Source organism: Phyllobates terribilis, unplaced genomic scaffold, assembly GCF_046119375.1.
Source record: "Phyllobates terribilis strain yellow unplaced genomic scaffold, ASM4611937v1 Scaffold_123__1_contigs__length_5148117, whole genome shotgun sequence".
NCBI classification, from domain to species: Eukaryota; Metazoa; Chordata; class Amphibia; order Anura; family Dendrobatidae; genus Phyllobates; species Phyllobates terribilis.
The window spans coordinates 1,615,302-1,635,688 of record NW_027362883.1 but is presented as its reverse complement, the minus strand read 5'-3'; the positions used below and the strand labels follow the sequence as shown (position 1 = coordinate 1,635,688).

Below are 20,387 nucleotides of genomic sequence, written 5' to 3'. Positions count from 1 at the left end.
TGGGCGACTCTATCATAAGCCTTTTCAAAATCCAGAGTAATTAACGCCATCTTCTGTCTTCTATCGGAAACATCCCATATTATGTCTCTAATTAAAATCAACGAGTCACTGATCTTCCGCGTTGGAACTGCACACGTTTGGTCTATATCTATCACCGAACTCACCACTTTCTTTAATCTATTTGCCAACAGCTTCGCATAAACTTTATAATCTGTATTTAAAAGAGTAATCGGTCTCCAGTTTTTTAGCAATTCTCTATCACCTCTTTTGTATAATAAAACAATTACCCCCTCCAACCATGACTCCGGGACACGACATAAAGACTCAACTTTTAAAAACATTTCATAAAATTCATTCCCCACAATATCCCATAATATTTTATAAAACTCAATGGGTAACCCATCCGACCCTGGTGTCTTACCGTTTTGCAATGTATTAACTGTATTAAAAACTTCTTCTTTTGAAATACCCTCTGATAATAATAATTTATTTTCCTTAGTAAAACACTTATCCAACCCTCCTAAAAAATGCTCCTTCAAAGACCTATCTGTATTTTTTGCTGAAAACAGGTTATCATAAAATTCTTTCACTTTCATCTTTTTCCCCTCCAAACTCCTTTCCCCCTCTAAAACCCCCATAAAGGCCTTTTTCTCACAGATTTTTTTAAAAAAGAATTTAGTACATTTCTCGTCTTCCTCCAACACCTTCACACGAGAATTAAAGATAATTTCTTTTCCTTTTTCTCTCAGACATTTTTGAATTTTTTCCTTCGTCACCATAATTTCCTCCTCCACATTAACTCCATTATTCCTAAACTGATACAGACACTGTAGATTTGCATTAAGGTTATTGTATGACTGTCGCTTATCCGCAGCTTTCCTCTTGCCTACTTCCATAAAGAATAATTTAACTTCCTTTTTCATGTAGTCCCACCATTTAAAAGTAGAGTCAAAACATTTCTTTTCTAATTTCAGTTTCTCAAAGAAAAATTTAAAATCCTCCCTTACCTCCTTATGCTGTAACAATGATACATTCAGTTTCCAATGAGATGGCCTTTTTCCCTCATCCGCCTCTACCATCAGTGTACATTCAATTATTCTATGATCAGAAAAAGGTGCTTTATGCGTTTTAAAATTAGAACAAGTAAAATCCTTGGATATAAACAAATAATCTATTCTCGAGGAACAACCTCTTCCTTCCCAAGTAATTTCATACTCCTTCTTCTGCCCGTCCAACCACCAAGCATCTTTTAGGTTAAAAGAAGATAAAATACCCTTGAGACAAGAAACCGAACCATCTTTTACATTATTTAGTTGACAATTAAAATCTCCCCCTAAAATTACTGGAACTACACCTGGGATAAAAAGCTGCAAAATTTCAAACAAATGTAACCTTAAAACTTTTTCTGTATTGGCATAAATATTAAAACATCTATATTTCTTCCCATTCCTTTCTACATCCACTCTTAGAATCCTACCAGGGTATATTTCTTCGTAGTTGGTAATCTCCCATTCCCTGGAACATATAAAACCAACCCCATCACTTCTGAATTCATTCCCGCCTGAAAAACATAAATTACCCTTCCATATACCCCGTAAAAAATCATAATTTAACTTCTTTGACAAATTACATTCTTGAAGAAATACAAAATCAAAATTTTCATTATTAAAATAGTCATAAATCACAGTTCTTTTATATAAGTCATTGAAACCCTGAACATTCAGGGAAGCCGCCCTGATCATCTTTTAGTGACTGGCACCGGGCTATCTCCCCCGCCCTCATCGGATTGCAAAGCACTTTCATCGATACTCAGCCCTTCCGACTCTGATGTACTGGAAATGTCAAAATCCTTTTCACAAGCAAATACTTTTACTACACATGGCCCTACACCACGCTCTTTATCATCTACACTTCTTTTCAAAATTTTTGATGAATCCATCCTTTCCTGACCACAGGGTATACTCTGAGATAAAAACTCCCTAGGGGAAGGCCCTATTACAGGCAGGCTTTGACTTTTCACTACCACCACCTTTCCCCCTGCGCCTCCCTTTTTTACTTCACCCCCTTGTTCTTTTATATTACTCTCTTTGCTTGGTGGAGGGACTTTCTGCATTAATTGTCCCACACCCACCAGCACAGACTTCAATTCTTCAATCCTCTGTTCTTCATTCTTCTTTTCTTCTTTCTTCTTTTCTTCTTTCTTCTGCTCTTCCTTCTCCCGACCTTCTTTCTTCTGCTCTTCTCTGTTCTTATCTTCTTCTAACTCCTTCTCCTTCTTCCTTTCTTCCATCTTTCTTTTCTCATCCTCCTCCGACCTCCTCCCTCTCTCTTCTTTCTTTCTCTTCTCTTCTTCCGGTGTTTTCTTCTTCTTTACTTTTCTCACCTCCTCCATTTCCTGCTCATCAGTTCTCTTTTCACTTGCTTCCTCACCATCCTCGGCTTCATTCTGCCGATGTTCTGATGAAGTATCCATCTCCTCCTCGCCTCCTTTCTTCTTATTTGGACATGCATCCTCCTGATGAGCTGAACCGGGACACCTACAACACTTTTTGCACACAATATCCAAATGTCCATATTTACGGCACCCATAACAGTAATTAGGCATACCCGAAAAAAACAGATATCCACGGCTACGATTAACATAGACATTTGGTGGTGGTCTAAGTACCCCACCTTCTTCTTCTGGGTCCTTCTTGAAGGCTACCAGAAAAACCCTTTTTCCGTTCCACACTCCGAACCTAGTTTCCCCACGTTTTCTTGGGATAACTTTCTCACAATATGCACTTAGATAGTTTATTACTTCACTATCAGTAACAAATGGACTGAACAAATGTATTGTTAGCAGTTTCATGGAGAACTGAAAGGAGGGAATCACTCTCACTCCAACAAAAAGCTCGTTCTCCCTATTAACTTCATAGAGAGTATAGGCTCTTTCACACTGAGAGTTCCCCATTAAAGTTAAATCATATATCCCTCTCGAAAAAAAAGATTGAAAACAAAAAAGTTCCTCCTTTTCAATCTTCAGAAATTTACAAATCTCTCTGAAGATAAACTCGGAATCCTTTTCCTGCCGATAACCAGGAGCCACCAACAAACGGAGTGTATCCTTCAAAGGATAATCCTCTGAAAAATAGTCATTGGAATTGTTCTCCCGATTTTCCCTCCTACCTCCAAATGGCCTCTTCGATTCCATATTCTTTTCCTCCTTCTTTTTCCACAGATGATCAGGAAAAAAAACGACACAGCAGATCGCAGCTCCACCCGGATTTCAATCCTCTTCGTCCTACCGACCTCCACACCACGAAAAAGAACCGTCCTCCAGGAAGAAAAGGCAAATCTAGACTTTGCTCCACACCCAATAGCAGCAGCTGGACCAAGATCCAGAAGGCCGAGTGCAAAGATCCACCTAGATCACCTTGGCCAAATGACGCAACCCACTACAGATCGCAGCCAAAAGGCCGAGAAGCGATAACCAGAATTGGTTTCAAACTACGGAGCCACCCAAGGATCCTGAAAAGTCCATTTGTGGAGATGAGCTCCTGGACTCCCGTTAAGAAGACATGTTGTCAACCTCTAGATCCCTTACATGCCTGCACTTTTCGGCTTGCTGCTGCTGCAATCCACGCGTTTTAGATCTGCATAACTCCACCTCTTTAAACACAGCACCTTCACCCCCTGCTGTTCCCACCCGCCTCAACACCGTTGGAAGGGAGGAGAACCAATTAAGGCGGGGGGTGGGGTGGAACGAGCAGCTGTCTACCCTTAGCAGGAGGGCTCCTGATTACATACCTCTCCTGCTGCTGCTGCTGCTGGCTGTCCAGCAGCAGACTGAAGGTGGCTGCTGCTGTGCACAGGTATATAAAGGCTCAGAGCCTATTATGACACTCGCAGCCAGCGTTCCATTGCCACATTCCATCTACTGCAGGCAGGATACCTGGCTGACTGAATGTCGCTGAGAAGCTCACAGAGACCGCCATAAGCAACAGTTTAACAGAATGCCACAGACTAATCAACCAAACTTTTTGGGTTGGGTTCTCTTTTATAGTCTGCAGGCATTAAATGAAAGAAGTCAGTGTTCCAGCAGAAGGAGACAACGTTTCAGAAAAGGCATTGTAGCAAACCAAAAAAGAAATTTTAAGCGCAGCAGAGTAACCAGCGCACATACCTGTTAGCTCAGGTGAGTTTAAAAGGCTGCTGTTGATAACAAGGGCATTTGCTAAATAGATGGTGTGTGTGCAACAATATACTGAAAGGTCAATTATATTGTGCAGCTTATCTCACCACCTGTAGTTATTTAGGTGAAAGCTCCAAAATGCTTGCCTAATATGTCTGTTTATCCAAAAGGAAGTAAAAAGGGAGAGCTAGAAAGATAGCATTGCATCACATTACATGGCAATGCAATGCACAGTTGCTGAAGTTGAACCAAAATGAGCTTGTAATCTGGCTTCTGCAACTTTGAACATGAAAAATCCAATGAGGAGAAGAAAAGCAAAGCCAAAGAGTCCATCCCAAAATCCGACAAACAAGCAAAATGAACAAAAAACATTGAATTCAATTCTTTCTGATTTTAGAAACTGCATTAAAGAAGGGGTGCACCGGTCCTGGAGATACTGCAATACCAGGTCAATGCGTGGAGTGGACAGAGCAAGCTCTTTTTCCATCTCCCTGTTCTAAAAATCCATTTAATATATGGTCCCCAGATAGGGGACGTATCAGATATTAAACTGATAAGAACAGATACTACACTTGATCTTAGCCAAAAGGCCGAGAAGCGATAACCAGAATTGGTTTCAAACTACGGAGCCACCCAAGGATCCTGAAAAGTCCATTTGTGGAGATGAGCTCCTGGACTCCCGTTAAGAAGACATGTTGTCAACCTCTAGATCCCTTACATGCCTGCACTTTTCGGCTTGCTGCTGCTGCAATCCACGCGTTTTAGATCTGCATAACTCCACCTCTTTAAACACAGCACCTTCACCCCCTGCTGTTCCCACCCGCCTCAACACCGTTGGAAGGGAGGAGAACCAATTAAGGCGGGGGGTGGGGTGGAACGAGCAGCTGTCTACCCTTAGCAGGAGGGCTCCTGATTACATACCTCTCCTGCTGCTGCTGCTGCTGGCTGTCCAGCAGCAGACTGAAGGTGGCTGCTGCTGTGCACAGGTATATAAAGGCTCAGAGCCTATTATGACACGCGCAGCCAGCGTTCCATTGCCACATTCCATCTACTGCAGGCAGGATACCTGGCTGGCTGAATGTCGCTGAGAAGCTCACAGAGACCGCCATAAGCAACAGTTTAACAGAATGCCACAGACTAATCAACCAAACTTTTTGGGTTGGGTTCTCTTTTATAGTCTGCAGGCATTAAATGAAAGAAGTCAGTGTTCCAGCAGAAGGAGACAACGTTTCAGAAAAGGCATTGTAGCAAACCAAAAAAGAAATTTTAAGCGCAGCAGAGTAACCAGCGCACATACCTGTTAGCTCAGGTGAGTTTAAAAGGCTGCTGTTGATAACAAGGGCATTTGCTAAATAGATGGTGTGTGTGCAACAATATACTGAAAGGTCAATTATATTGTGCAGCTTATCTCACCACCTGTAGTTATTTAGGTGAAAGCTCCAAAATGCTTGCCTAATATGTCTGTTTATCCAAAAGGAAGTAAAAAGGGAGAGCTAGAAAGATAGCATTGCATCACATTACATGGCAATGCAATGCACAGTTGCTGAAGTTGAACCAAAATGAGCTTGTAATCTGGCTTCTGCAACTTTGAACATGAAAAATCCAATGAGGAGAAGAAAAGCAAAGCCAAAGAGTCCATCCCAAAATCCGACAAACAAGCAAAATGAACAAAAAACATTGAATTCAATTCTTTCTGATTTTAGAAACTGCATTAAAGAAGGGGTGCACCGGTCCTGGAGATACTGCAATACCAGGTCAATGCGTGGAGTGGACAGAGCAAGCTCTTTTTCCATCTCCCTGTTCTAAAAATCCATTTAATATATGGTCCCCAGATAGGGGACGTATCAGATATTAAACTGATAAGAACAGATACTACACTTGATCTTAGCCAAAAGGCCGAGAAGCGATAACCAGAATTGGTTTCAAACTACGGAGCCACCCAAGGATCCTGAAAAGTCCATTTGTGGAGATGAGCTCCTGGATAGAGATGAGCGGTGTTCGACTAGAACTGTTCGCCAATCTCAAATTCGAGCTGTTTTGGGCGGTGTTCGAGTTGTTCGACGAACCCGAACGATTTGCAAAAAATTCGGCTGTTCGAGGTTATGTTCGATAACTGTTCGTGCACCAAAAGCGTGTCCTGCATGGATTGTCTGCCACTCACTGTAATGCCACAGCCATGGTGGTTGTGGCATTACAGTGATTGCCCAAATCGATGGGAACAGTGCCAACAGTGAAACATGAAAAGCCGGCAATTCAGCAGCGGCATACACCTGTACCCGACAATTTAGAACCGAAAGAATAGAGCTTCACACATAGATTAGATAGATATAAACATGTCAGCCACATATATACGAAGTACAGTGAAAGTGCTGCTTACTGTACTTGTCATTTAGCGTAAAGGATTTATCAAAAAAAATAATAGTGTTTTCATGCACCGTCTCTTTAAAAAAGCCGGCCGGCAATTCAGCAGCGGTACCCGACAATTTATAACAGACAGAATAGAGCTTCACACATAGATTAGATAGATAGAAACATGTCAGTCACATATATATGAAGTACAGTGATAGTGTTGGTTACTGTACTTGTCATTTAGTATTAAAATAAAGGATTTATTATTAAAAAAATTGGCGTGGGGTTCCCCTTAATTTTAGGCTCTAGCGGAGGTTAAGCAGACGGCTGGGGCAGATGTTTGAAGCCTGGGAAGGGGGTAATACCCACGGAGCTTCCCAGGCTACTAATATCAGCCCCCAGCTGAATACATAGCCTTTACTAGCTATTAAAATGGGGGACCCCCCCAAAAAAATGACGTGGGGTCCCCCCTAATTTAATAGCTAGCAAAGGCTAGGCAGACAGCTGGGGGCTGATATTAATAGCCCAGGAAGGGAGCCATGAATATTGGCCCCCTCCCAGGCTAGAAACACCAGCCGTCAGCCGCCCCAGAAATGGCGCATTCATAGGATGCGCCAATTCTGGCACTTAGCCTCGCTCTTCCACGCTGCCCTGGTGCGGTGGCAGGGGGTAATAGGGTTGGGGTTGATGTCAGCTTATAATGCCAGCTGACATCAAGCCCAGGTTAGTAATGGAGAGGCGTCTATAAGACACCCCCATTACTAACCCCATAGTCAAAGTTAAAAAAAACACAAACACCCAGAATAAAGTCCTTTAATTGAAATAAAGACACAGTCCTTTATTGTTCTAAATTAAACCATACTTACCGTCACGCCCATTCCAGCTGAAGCCAACGATCTCCTGCAATAAAAGAAAAATAATAAAGCAACCTCATCCTTACCTTTCCATGGTTCCCACGACAGCTTCAGCTCTGCTACATCGAGATGACAGGCTGGACCGCAGCAGAACGCTGCCATCCAGCCTCTCATCCCGCAGACACTGAGAAGCGCAGGCTTGCTTGCGCTACTCAGCGTCTCTCTGTGACGACATCCAGATGAGCCGAGTTCATGTCCAATGAACTCGGCTCACCTCATGCACGTCACTGACAGCGTGGGAAAATTCTCAAGCTGAAGCGCTGAGTGCAGGAGAATTTTCCCACGCTGTCAGTGACGTGCATAAGGTGAGCTCATGTCCAATGAACTCAGCTCACCTCCTGCACGTCACTGACAGCGTGGGAGAATTCTCCTGCACTCAGCGCTTCAGTGTGAGAATTCTCCCACGCTGAAGCGCTGAGTGCAGGAGAATTTTCCCACGCTGTCAGTGACGTGCATGAGGTGAGCCGAGTTCATTGGACATTAACTCGGCTCATCTGGATGCCCTCACAGAGAGACACTGTGGAGCGCAAGCAAGCCTGCGCTTCTCAGTGTCTGCGGGATGACAGACTGGATGGCAGCGTTCTGCTGCGGTCCAGCCTGTCATCTCGATGTAGCAGAGCTGAAGCTGTCATGGGAACCATGGAAAGGTAAGGATGATGTTGCTTTATTATTTTTCTTTTATTTCAGGAGATCGTTGGCTTCAACTGGAATGGGCGTGATTGTAAGTATGGTTTAATTTAGAACAATAAAGAATTGTGTGTTTATTTCAATTAAAGGACTTTTTTCTGGGTGTTGTGTTTTTTTTAAATTCTTTACTAGAAATTCATGGTGGTCATGTCTAATATTGGCGTGACCCCATGAATTTCGGGCTTAGGGCCAGCTGATAATGCCAAGCTGGCCCTAACCCCTTTATTACCCAGTGAGCCACCGCATCAGGGCCCTGGATGAGTTGGGTACAGCGCCAGAAGATGGCGCTTCTATGAACGCGCCATTTTCCGGGGTGGCTGCGGACTGCAATTTGCAGCGGGGGTGGCCCAGAAAGCTTGGGCCTCCCTGCGCTGCGGATTCCAGCCCCCAGCTGCCTAGTTGTACCTGGCTGGACACAAAAACAGGGCGAAGCCCCACGTCAATTTTCTTTAAATTATTTCATGAAATAATTAAGAAAAAAGGGCTTCCCTATATTGTTGTGTCCGGCCAGGTACAAATAGGCAACTGGTGGTTGGGGGCAGCCCGTTCCTGCCTGCTGTACCTGGCTGGACACAAATATAGTGCGAAGCCCCACGTCAATTTTTTTAAAATTATTTCATGAATTTCCTGAAATAATTTAAAAAAATTTAAGTGGGGCTTCGCACTATATTTGTGTCCAGCCAGGTACAGCAGGCAGGAACGGGCTGCCCCCATCCACCAGCTGCCTATTTGTACCTGGCCGGACACAACAATATAGGGAAGCCCTTTTTTTCTTAATTATTTCATGAATTTCATGAAATAATTAAAAAAAATTGAAGTGGGGCTTCGCACAATATTTGTGTCCAGCCAGGTACAGCAGGCAGGAACGGGCTGCCCCCAACCACCAGCTGCCTATTTGTACCTGGCCGGACACAACAATATAGGGAAGGCCTTTTTTTCTTAATTATTTCATGAATTTCATGAAATAATTAAAAAAAAAGTACGTGGGGCTTCGCCCTATTTTTGTGTCCAGCCAGGTACAACTAGGCAGCTGGGGGCTGGAATCTGCAGCGCAGGGAGGCCCAAGCTTTCTGGGCCCCCCCCCGCTACAAATTGCAGTCCGCAGCCACCCCGGAAAATGGCGCGTTCATAGAAGCGCCATCTTCTGGCGCTGTACCCAACTCATCCAGGGCCCTGGTGCGGTGGCTCACTGGGTAATAAAGGGGTTAGGGCCAGCTTGGTATTATCAGCTGGCCCCAAGCCCAAAATTCATGGGGTCACGCCAGTATTAGACATGACCGCCATGAATTTCTAGTAAAGTATTTAAAAAAAACACAACACCCAGAATAAAGTCCTTTAATTGAAATAAAGACACAATTCTTTATTGTTCTAAATTAAACCATACTTACCATCACACCCATTCCAGCTGAAGCCAACGATCTCCTGCAATAAAAGAAAAATAATAAACCAACCTCATCCTTACCTTTCCATGGTTCCCACGACAGCTTCAGCTCTGCTACATCGAGATGACTGGCTGGACCGCAGCAGAACGCTGCCATCCAGTCTGTCATCCCGCAGACACTGAGAAGCGCAGGCATGCTTGCGCTCCTCAGTGTCTCGCTGTGACGGCATCCAGATGAGCCGAGGTCATGTCCAATGAACTCGGCTCACCTCATGCACGTCACTGACAGCGTGGGAAAATTCTCACGCTGAAGTGCTGAGTGCAGGAGAATTCTCCCACGCTGTCAGTGATGTGCATGAGGTGAGCTCATGTCCAATGAACTCAGCTCACCTCCTGCACGTCACTGACAGCGTGGGAAAATTCTCCTGCAATCAGCGCTTCAGCGTGAGAATTTTCCCACGCTGTCAGTGACGTGAATGAGGTGAGCCGAGTTCATTGGACATGAACTCGGCTCATCTGGATGTCGTCACAGAGAGACGCTGAGCAGCGCAAGCAAGCCTGCGCTTCTCAGTGTCTGCGGGATGACAGGCTGGATGGCAGCGTTCTGCTGCGGTCCAGCCTGTCATCTCGATGTAGCAGAGCTGAAGCTGTCGTGGGAACCATGGAAAGGTAAGGATGAGGTTGCTTTATTATTTTTCTTTTATTGCAGGAGATCGTTGGCTTCAGCTGGAATGGGCGTGACGGTAAGTATGGTTTAATTTAGAACAATAAAGGACTGTGTCTTTATTTCAATTAAAGGACTTTATTCTGGGTGTTTGTGTTTTTTTTAACTTTGACTATGGGGTTAGTAATGGGGGTGTCTTATAGACGCCTCTCCATTACTAACCTGGGCTTGATGTCAGCTGGCATTATAAGCTGACATCAACCCCAACCCTATTACCCCCTGCCACCGCACCAGGGCAGCGTGGAAGAGCGAGGCTAAGTGCCAGAATTGGCGCATCCTATGAATGCGCCATTTCTGGGGCGGCTGACGGCTGGTGTTTCTAGCCTGGGAGGGGGCCAATATTCATGGCTCCCTTCCTGGGCTATTAATATCAGCCCCCAGCTGTCTGCCTAGCCTTTGCTAGCTATTAAATTAGGGGGGACCCCACGTCATTTTTTTTGGGGGGTCCCCCATTTTAATAGCTAGTAAAGGCTATGTATTCAGCTGGGGGCTGATATTAGTAGCCTGGGAAGCTCCGTGGGTATTACCCCCTTCCCAGGCTTCAAACATCTGCCCCAGCCGTCTGCTTAACCTCCGCTAGAGCCTAAAATTAAGGGGAACCCCACGCCAATTTTTTTAATAATAAATCCTTTATTTTAATACTAAATGACAAGTACCGTAACCAACACTATCACTGTACTTCATATATATGTGACTGACATGTTTCTATCTATCTAATCTATGTGTGATGCTCTATCTTTCTGTTCTAAATTGTCGGGTACCGCTGCTGAATTGCCGGCCGGCTTTTTTAAAGAGACAGTGCATGAAAACACTATTATTTTTTTAAATAAATCCTTTACACTAAATGACAAGTACAGTAAGCAACACTATCACTGTACTTATTATATATGTGACTGACATGTTTCTATCTATCTAATCTATGTGTGAAGCTCTATTCTTTCTGTTCTAAATTGTCGGGTACAGATGCTGAATTGCCGGCCGGCTTTTTTAAAGAGACGGTGCATGAAAACACTAATATTTTTTTTAATAAATCCTTTACACTAAATGACAAGTGCAGTAACCAACACTGTCACTGTGCTTCTTATATGTGTGACTGACATGTTTCTATCTATCTAATCTATGTGTGATGCTCTATTCCTTCTTGTCTAAATTGTCGGGTACCGGTGTATGCTGCTGCTGAATTTGCCGGCCGGCTTTTTTAAAGAGAGTGTCTTCTGAGCAGTTTGTCAGCTTTTGGACACCTTTGCAGGTGTTTTCCATGTGTTTCTATGTGTTTTTGTTTGCCTGCCATTGGTTTTAACGGTGTTCGACGGTGTTCTAAGGTGTTCGACGAACAGTTCGACGAACAGTTCCTCGAACATCCCGGTGTTCGACGAACCGAACCGAACCCGAACACTACGGGGGTGGCTCAACACTACTCCTGGACTCCCGTTAAGAAGACATGTTGTCAACCTCTAGATCCCTTACATGCCTGCACTTTTCGGCTTGCTGCTGCTGCAATCCACGCGTTTTAGATCTGCATAACTCCACCTCTTTAAACACAGCACCTTCACCCCCTGCTGTTCCCACCCGCCTCAACACCGTTGGAAGGGAGGAGAACCAATTAAGGCGGGGGGTGGGGTGGAACGAGCAGCTGTCTACCCTTAGCTGGAGGGCTCCTGATTACATACCTCTCCTGCTGCTGCTGCTGCTGGCTGTCCAGCAGCAGACTGAAGGTGGCTGCTGCTGTGCACAGGTATATAAAGGCTCAGAGCCTATTATGACACGCGCAGCCAGCGTTCCATTGCCACATTCCATCTACTGCAGGCAGGATACCTGGCTGGCTGAATGTCGCTGAGAAGCTCACAGAGACCGCCATAAGCAACAGTTTAACAGAATGCCACAGACTAATCAACCAAACTTTTTGGGTTGGGTTCTCTTTTATAGTCTGCAGGCATTAAATGAAAGAAGTCAGTGTTCCAGCAGAAGGAGACAACGTTTCAGAAAAGGCATTGTAGCAAACCAAAAAAGAAATTTTAAGCGCAGCAGAGTAACCAGCGCACATACCTGTTAGCTCAGGTGAGTTTAAAAGGCTGCTGTTGATAACAAGGGCATTTGCTAAATAGATGGTGTGTGTGCAACAATATACTGAAAGGTCAATTATATTGTGCAGCTTATCTCACCACCTGTAGTTATTTAGGTGAAAGCTCCAAAATGCTTGCCTAATATGTCTGTTTATCCAAAAGGAAGTAAAAAGGGAGAGCTAGAAAGATTGCATTGCATCACATTACATGGCAATGCAATGCACAGTTGCTGAAGTTGAACCAAAATGAGCTTGTAATCTGGCTTCTGCAACTTTGAACATGAAAAATCCAATGAGGAGAAGAAAAGCAAAGCCAAAGAGTCCATCCCAAAATCCGACAAACAAGCAAAATGAACAAAGACATTGAATTCAATTCTTTCTGATTTTAGAAACTGCATTAAAGAAGGGGTGCACCGGTCCTGGAGATACTGCAATACCAGGTCAATGCGTGGAGTGGACAGAGCAAGCTCTTTTTCCATCTCCCTGTTCTAAAAATCCATTTAATATATGGTCCCCAGATAGGGGACGTATCAGATATTAAACTGATAAGAACAGATACTACACTTGATCTTAGCCAAAAGGCCGAGAAGCGATAACCAGAATTGGTTTCAAACTACGGAGCCACCCAAGGATCCTGAAAAGTCCAATTGTGGAGATGAGCTCCTGGACTCCCGTTAAGAAGACATGTTGTCAACCTCTAGATCCCTTACATGCCTGCACTTTTCGGCTTGCTGCTGCTGCAATCCACGCGTTTTAGATCTGCATAACTCCACCTCTTTAAACACAGCACCTTCACCCCCTGCTGTTCCCACCCTCCTCAACACCGTTGGAAGGGAGGAGAACCAATTAAGGCGGGGGGTGGGGTGGAACGAGCAGCTGTCTACCCTTAGCAGGAGGGCTCCTGACTACATACCTCTCCTGCTGCTGCTGCTGCTGGCTGTCCAGCAGCAGACTGAAGGTGGCTGCTGCTGTGCACAGGTATATAAAGGCTCAGAGCCTATTATGACACGCGCAGCCAGCGTTCCATTGCCACATTCCATCTACTGCAGGCAGGATACCTGGCTGGCTGAATGTCGCTGAGAAGCTCACAGAGACCGCCATAAGCAACAGTTTAACAGAATGCCACAGACTAATCAACCAAACTTTTTGGGTTGGGTTCTCTTTTATAGTCTGCAGGCATTAAATGAAAGAAGTCAGTGTTCCAGCAGAAGGAGACAACGTTTCAGAAAAGGCATTGTAGCAAACCAAAAAAGAAATTTTAAGCGCAGCAGAGTAACCAGCGCACATACCTGTTAGCTCAGGTGAGTTTAAAAGGCTGCTGTTGATAACAAGGGCATTTGCTAAATAGATGGTGTGTGCAACAATATACTGAAAGGTCAATTATATTGTGCAGCTTATCTCACCACCTGTAGTTATTTAGGTGAAAGCTCCAAAATGCTTGCCTAATATGTCTGTTTATCCAAAAGGAAGTAAAAAGGGAGAGCTAGAAAGATAGCATTGCATCACATTACATGGCAATGCAATGCACAGTTGCTGAAGTTGAACCAAAATGAGCTTGTAATCTGGCTTCTGCAACTTTGAACATGAAAAATCCAATGAGGAGAAGAAAAGCAAAGCCAAAGAGACCATCCCAAAATCCGACAAACAAGCAAAATGAACAAAAAACATTGAATTCAATTCTTTCTGATTTTAGAAACTGCATTAAAGAAGGGGTGCACCGGTCCTGGAGATACTGCAATACCAGGTCAATGCGTGGAGTGGACAGAGCAAGCTCTTTTTCCATCTCCCTGTTCTAAAAATCCATTTAATATATGGTCCCCAGATAGGGGACGTATCAGATATTAAACTGATAAGAACAGATACTACACTTGATCTTAGCCAAAAGGCCGAGAAGCGATAACCAGAATTGGTTTCAAACTACGGAGCCACCCAAGGATCCTGAAAAGTCCATTTGTGGAGATGAGCTCCTGGACTCCCGTTAAGAAGACATGTTGTCAACCTCTAGATCCCTTACATGCCTGCACTTTTCGGCTTGCTGCTGCTGCAATCCACGCGTTTTAGATCTGCATAACTCCACCTCTTTAAACACAGCACCTTCACCCCCTGCTGTTCCCACCCGCCTCAACACCGTTGGAAGGGAGGAGAACCAATTAAGGCGGGGGGTGGGGTGGAACGAGCAGCTGTCTACCCTTAGCAGGAGGGCTCCTGATTACATACCTCTCCTGCTGCTGCTGCTGCTGGCTGTCCAGCAGCAGACTGAAGGTGGCTGCTGCTGTGCACAGGTATATAAAGGCTCAGAGCCTATTATGACACGCGCAGCCAGCGTTCCATTGCCACATTCCATCTACTGCAGGCAGGATACCTGGCTGGCTGAATGTCGCTGAGAAGCTCACAGAGACCGCCATAAGCAACAGTTTAACAGAATGCCACAGACTAATCAACCAAACTTTTTGGGTTGGGTTCTCTTTTATAGTCTGCAGGCATTAAATGAAAGAAGTCAGTGTTCCAGCAGAAGGAGACAACGTTTCAGAAAAGGCATTGTGGCAAACCAAAAAAGAAATTTTAAGCGCAGCAGAGTAACCAGCGCACATACCTGTTAGCTCAGGTGAGTTTAAAAGGCTGCTGTTGATAACAAGGGCATTTGCTAAATAGATGGTGTGTGTGCAACAATATACTGAAAGGTCAATTATATTGTGCAGCTTATCTCACCACCTGTAGTTATTTAGGTGAAAGCTCCAAAATGCTTGCCTAATATGTCTGTTTATCCAAAAGGAAGTAAAAAGGGAGAGCTAGAAAGATAGCATTGCATCACATTACATGGCAATGCAATGCACAGTTGCTGAAGTTGAACCAAAATGAGCTTGTAATCTGGCTTCTGCAACTTTGAACATGAAAAATCCAATGAGGAGAAGAAAAGCAAAGCCAAAGAGTCCATCCCAAAATCCGACAAACAAGCAAAATGAACAAAAAACATTGAATTCAATTCTTTCTGATTTTAGAAACTGCATTAAAGAAGGGGTGCACCGGTCCTGGAGATACTGCAATACCAGGTCAATGCGTGGAGTGGACAGAGCAAGCTCTTTTTCCATCTCTCTGTTCTAAAAATCCATTTAATATATGGTCCCCAGATAGGGGACGTATCAGATATTAAACTGATAAGAACAGATACTACACTTGATCTTAGCCAAAAGGCCGAGAAGCGATAACCAGAATTGGTTTCAAACTACGGAGCCACCCAAGGATCCTGAAAAGTCCATTTGTGGAGATGAGCTCCTGGACTCCCGTTAAGAAGACATGTTGTCAACCTCTAGATCCCTTACATGCCTGCACTTTTCGGCTTGCTGCTGCTGCAATCCACGCGTTTTAGATCTGCATAACTCCACCTCTTTAAACACAGCACCTTCACCCCCTGCTGTTCCCACCCGCCTCAACACCGTTGGAAGGGAGGAGAACCAATTAAGGCGGGGGGTGGGGTGGAACGAGCAGCTGTCTACCCTTAGCAGGAGGGCTCCTGATTACATACCTCTCCTGCTGCTGCTGCTGCTGGCTGTCCAGCAGCAGACTGAAGGTGGCTGCTGCTGTGCACAGGTATATAAAGGCTCAGGGCCTATTATGACACGCGCAGCCAGCGTTCCATTGCCACATTCCATCTACTGCAGGCAGGATACCTGGCTGGCTGAATGTCACTGAGAAGCTCACAGAGACCGCCATAAGCAACAGTTTAACAGAATGCCACAGACTAATCAACCAAACTTTTTGGGTTGGGTTCTCTTTTATAGTCTGCAGGCATTAAATGAAAGAAGTCAGTGTTCCAGCAGAAGGAGACAACGTTTCAGAAAAGGCATTGTAGCAAACCAAAAAAGAAATTTTAAGCGCAGCAGAGTAACCAGCGCACATACCTGTTAGCTCAGGTGAGTTTAAAAGGCTGCTGTTGATAACAAGGGCATTTGCTAAATAGATGGTGTGTGTGCAACAATATACTGAAAGGTCAATTATATTGTGCAGCTTATCTCACCACCTGTAGTTATTTAGGTGAAAGCTCCAAAATGCTTGCCTAATATGTCTGTTTATCCAAAAGGAAGTAAAAAGGGAGAGCTAGAAAGATAGCATTGCATCACATTACATGGCAATGCAATGCACAGTTGCTGAAGTTGAACCAAAATGAGCTTGTAATCTGGCTTCTGCAACTTTGAACATGAAAAATCCAATGAGGAGAAGAAAAGCAAAGCCAAAGAGTCCATCCCAAAATCCGACAAACAAGCAAAATGAACAAAAAACATTGAATTCAATTCTTTCTGATTTTAGAAACTGCATTAAAGAAGGGGTGCACCGGTCCTGGAGATACTGCAATACCAGGTCAATGCGTGGAGTGGACAGAGCAAGCTCTTTTTCCATCTCCCTGTTCTAAAAATCCATTTAATATATGGTCCCCAGATAGGGGACGTATCAGATATTAAACTGATAAGAACAGATACTACACTTGATCTTAGCCAAAAGGCCGAGAAGCGATAACCAGAATTGGTTTCAAACTACGGAGCCACCCAAGGATCCTGAAAAGTCCATTTGTGGAGATGAGCTCCTGGACTCCCGTTAAGAAGACATGTTGTCAACCTCTAGATCCCTTACATGCCTGCACTTTTCGGCTTGCTGCTGCTGCAATCCACGCGTTTTAGATCTGCATAACTCCACCTCTTTAAACACAGCACCTTCACCCCCTGCTGTTCCCACCCGCCTCAACACCGTTGGAAGGGAGGAGAACCAATTAAGGCGGGGGGTGGGGTGGAACGAGCAGCTGTCTACCCTTAGCAGGAGGGCTCCTGATTACATACCTCTCCTGCTGCTGCTGCTGCTGGCTGTCCAGCAGCAGACTGAAGGTGGCTGCTGCTGTGCACAGGTATATAAAGGCTCAGAGCCTATTATGACACGCGCAGCCAGCGTTCCATTGCCACATTCCATCTACTGCAGGCAGGATACCTGGCTGGCTGAATGTCGCTGAGAAGCTCACAGAGACCGCCATAAGCAACAGTTTAACAGAATGCCACAGACTAATCAACCAAACTTTTTGGGTTGGGTTCTCTTTTATAGTCTGCAGGCATTAAATGAAAGAAGTCAGTGTTCCAGCAGAAGGAGACAACGTTTCAGAAAAGGCATTGTAGCAAACCAAAAAAGAAATTTTAAGCGCAGCAGAGTAACCAGCGCACATACCTGTTAGCTCAGGTGAGTTTAAAAGGCTGCTGTTGATAACAAGGGCATTTGCTAAATAGATGGTGTGTGTGCAACAATATACTGAAAGGTCAATTATATTGTGCAGCTTATCTCACCACCTGTAGTTATTTAGGTGAAAGCTCCAAAATGCTTGCCTAATATGTCTGTTTATCCAAAAGGAAGTAAAAAGGGAGAGCTAGAAAGATAGCATTGCATCACATTACATGGCAATGCAATGCACAGTTGCTGAAGTTGAACCAAAATGAGCTTGTAATCTGGCTTCTGCAACTTTGAACATGAAAAATCCAATGAGGAGAAGAAAAGCAAAGCCAAAGAGTCCATCCCAAAATCCGACAAACAAGCAAAATGAACAAAAAACATTGAATTCAATTCTTTCTGATTTTAGAAACTGCATTAAAGAAGGGGTGCACCGGTCCTGGAGATACTGCAATACCAGGTCAATGCGTGGAGTGGACAGAGCAAGCTCTTTTTCCATCTCCCTGTTCTAAAAATCCATTTAATATATGGTCCCCAGATAGGGGACGTATCAGATATTAAACTGATAAGAACAGATACTACACTTGATCTTAGCCAAAAGGCCGAGAAGCGATAACCAGAATTGGTTTCAAACTACGGAGCCACCCAAGGATCCTGAAAAGTCCATTTGTGGAGATGAGCTCCTGGACTCCCGTTAAGAAGACATGTTGTCAACCTCTAGATCCCTTACATGCCTGCACTTTTCGGCTTGCTGCTGCTGCAATCCACGCGTTTTAGATCTGCATAACTCCACCTCTTTAAACACAGCACCTTCACCCCCTGCTGTTCCCACCCGCCTCAACACCGTTGGAAGGGAGGAGAACCAATTAAGGCGGGGGGTGGGGTGGAACGAGCAGCTGTCTACCCTTAGCAGGAGGGCTCCTGATTACATACCTCTCCTGCTGCTGCTGCTGCTGGCTGTCCAGCAGCAGACTGAAGGTGGCTGCTGCTGTGCACAGGTATATAAAGGCTCAGGGCCTATTATGACACGCGCAGCCAGCGTTCCATTGCCACATTCCATCTACTGCAGGCAGGATACCTGGCTGGCTGAATGTCGCTGAGAAGCTCACAGAGACCGCCATAAGCAACAGTTTAACAGAATGCCACAGACTAATCAACCAAACTTTTTGGGTTGGGTTCTCTTTTATAGTCTGCAGGCATTAAATGAAAGAAGTCAGTGTTCCAGCAGAAGGAGACAACGTTTCAGAAAAGGCATTGTAGCAAACCAAAAAAGAAATTTTAAGCGCAGCAGAGTAACCAGCGCACATACCTGTTAGCTCAGGTGAGTTTAAAAGGCTGCTGTTGATAACAAGGGCATTTGCTAAATAGATGGTGTGTGTGCAACAATATACTGAAAGGTCAATTATATTGTGCAGCTTATCTCACCACCTGTAGTTATTTAGGTGAAAGCTCCAAAATGCTTGCCTAATATGTCTGTTTATCCAAAAGGAAGTAAAAAGGGAGAGCTAGAAAGATAGCATTGCATCACATTACATGGCAATGCAATGCACAGTTGCTGAAGTTGAACCAAAATGAGCTTGTAATCTGGCTTCTGCAACTTTGAACATGAAAAATCCAATGAGGAGAAGAAAAGCAAAGCCAAAGAGTCCATCCCAAAATCCAACAAACAAGCAAAATGAACAAAAAACATTGAATTCAATTCTTTCTGATTTTAGAAACTGCATTAAAGAAGGGGTGCACCGGTCCTGGAGATACTGCAATACCAGGTCAATGCGTGGAGTGGACAGAGCAAGCTCTTTTTCCATCTCCCTGTTCTAAAAATCCATTTAATATATGGTCCCCAGATAGGGGACGTATCAGATATTAAACTGATAAGAACAGATACTACACTTGATCTTAGCCAAAAGGCCGAGAAGCGATAACCAGAATTGGTTTCAAACTACGGAGCCACCCAAGGATCCTGAAAAGTCCATTTGTGGAGATGAGCTCCTGGACTCCCGTTAAGAAGACATGTTGTCAACCTCTAGATCCCTTACATGCCTGCACTTTTCGGCTTGCTGCTGCTTCAATCCACGCGTTTTAGATCTGCATAACTCCACCTCTTTAAACACAGCACCTTCACCCCCTGCTGTTCCCACCCGCCTCAACACCGTTGGAAGGGAGGAGAACCAATTAAGGCGGGGGGTGGGGTGGAACGAGCAGCTGTCTACCCTTAGCAGGAGGGCTCCTGATTACATACCTCTCCTGCTGCTGCTGCTGCTGGCTGTCCAGCAGCAGACTGAAGGTGGCTGCTGCTGTGCACAGGTATATAAAGGCTCAGAGCCTATTATGACACGTGCAGCCAGCGTTCCATTGCCACATTCCATCTACTGCAGGCAGGATACCTGGCTGGCTGAATGTCGCTGAGAAGCTCACAGAGACCGCCATAAGCAACAGTTTAACAGAATGCCACAGACTAATCAACCAAACTTTTTGGGTTGGGTTCTCTTTTATAGTCTGCAGGCATTAAATGAAAGAAGTCAGTGTTCCAGCAGAAGGAGACAACGTTTCAGAAAAGGCATTGTAGCAAACCAAAAAAGAAATTTTAAGCGCAGCAGAGTAACCAGCGCACATACCTGTTAGCTCAGGTGAGTTTAAAAGGCTGCTGTTGATAACAAGGGCATTTGCTAAATAGATGGTGTGTGTGCAACAATATACTGAAAGGTCAATTATATTGTGCAGCTTATCTCACCACCTGTAGTTATTTAGGTGAAAGCTCCAAAATGCTTGCCTAATATGTCTGTTTATCCAAAAGGAAGTAAAAAGGGAGAGCTAGAAAGATAGCATTGCATCACATTACATGGCAATGCAATGCACAGTTGCTGAAGTTGAACCAAAATGAGCTTGTAATCTGG

The 20,387-nt window shown here is 44.5% G+C and overlaps 8 non-coding genes across 8 annotated transcripts; all 8 read right to left on the bottom strand.

Moving 5' to 3' along the window:
• Positions 1–4,585: 4,585 nt before the first annotated feature.
• Positions 4,586–4,776, bottom strand: LOC141201881 (U2 spliceosomal RNA). The gene has a single exon (XR_012273173.1). It is a non-coding gene; the product is annotated as a U2 spliceosomal RNA (small nuclear RNA).
• Positions 4,777–5,891: 1,115 nt separating this feature from the next.
• Positions 5,892–6,082, bottom strand: LOC141201880 (U2 spliceosomal RNA). The gene has a single exon (XR_012273172.1). It is a non-coding gene; the product is annotated as a U2 spliceosomal RNA (small nuclear RNA).
• Positions 6,083–12,694: 6,612 nt separating this feature from the next.
• LOC141201879 (U2 spliceosomal RNA) lies at positions 12,695–12,885 on the bottom strand. The gene has a single exon (XR_012273171.1). It is a non-coding gene; the product is annotated as a U2 spliceosomal RNA (small nuclear RNA).
• A 1,113-nt stretch (positions 12,886–13,998) lies between these two features.
• LOC141201877 (U2 spliceosomal RNA) lies at positions 13,999–14,189 on the bottom strand. Its single transcript, XR_012273169.1, has one exon. It is a non-coding gene; the product is annotated as a U2 spliceosomal RNA (small nuclear RNA).
• Positions 14,190–15,304: 1,115 nt separating this feature from the next.
• On the bottom strand, positions 15,305–15,495 carry LOC141202392 (U2 spliceosomal RNA). Its single transcript, XR_012273667.1, has one exon. It is a non-coding gene; the product is annotated as a U2 spliceosomal RNA (small nuclear RNA).
• Positions 15,496–16,610: 1,115 nt separating this feature from the next.
• On the bottom strand, positions 16,611–16,801 carry LOC141201876 (U2 spliceosomal RNA). Its single transcript, XR_012273168.1, has one exon. It is a non-coding gene; the product is annotated as a U2 spliceosomal RNA (small nuclear RNA).
• A 1,115-nt stretch (positions 16,802–17,916) lies between these two features.
• On the bottom strand, positions 17,917–18,107 carry LOC141201875 (U2 spliceosomal RNA). Its single transcript, XR_012273167.1, has one exon. It is a non-coding gene; the product is annotated as a U2 spliceosomal RNA (small nuclear RNA).
• A 1,115-nt stretch (positions 18,108–19,222) lies between these two features.
• LOC141201874 (U2 spliceosomal RNA) lies at positions 19,223–19,413 on the bottom strand. The gene has a single exon (XR_012273166.1). It is a non-coding gene; the product is annotated as a U2 spliceosomal RNA (small nuclear RNA).
• Positions 19,414–20,387: the final 974 nt, after the last annotated feature.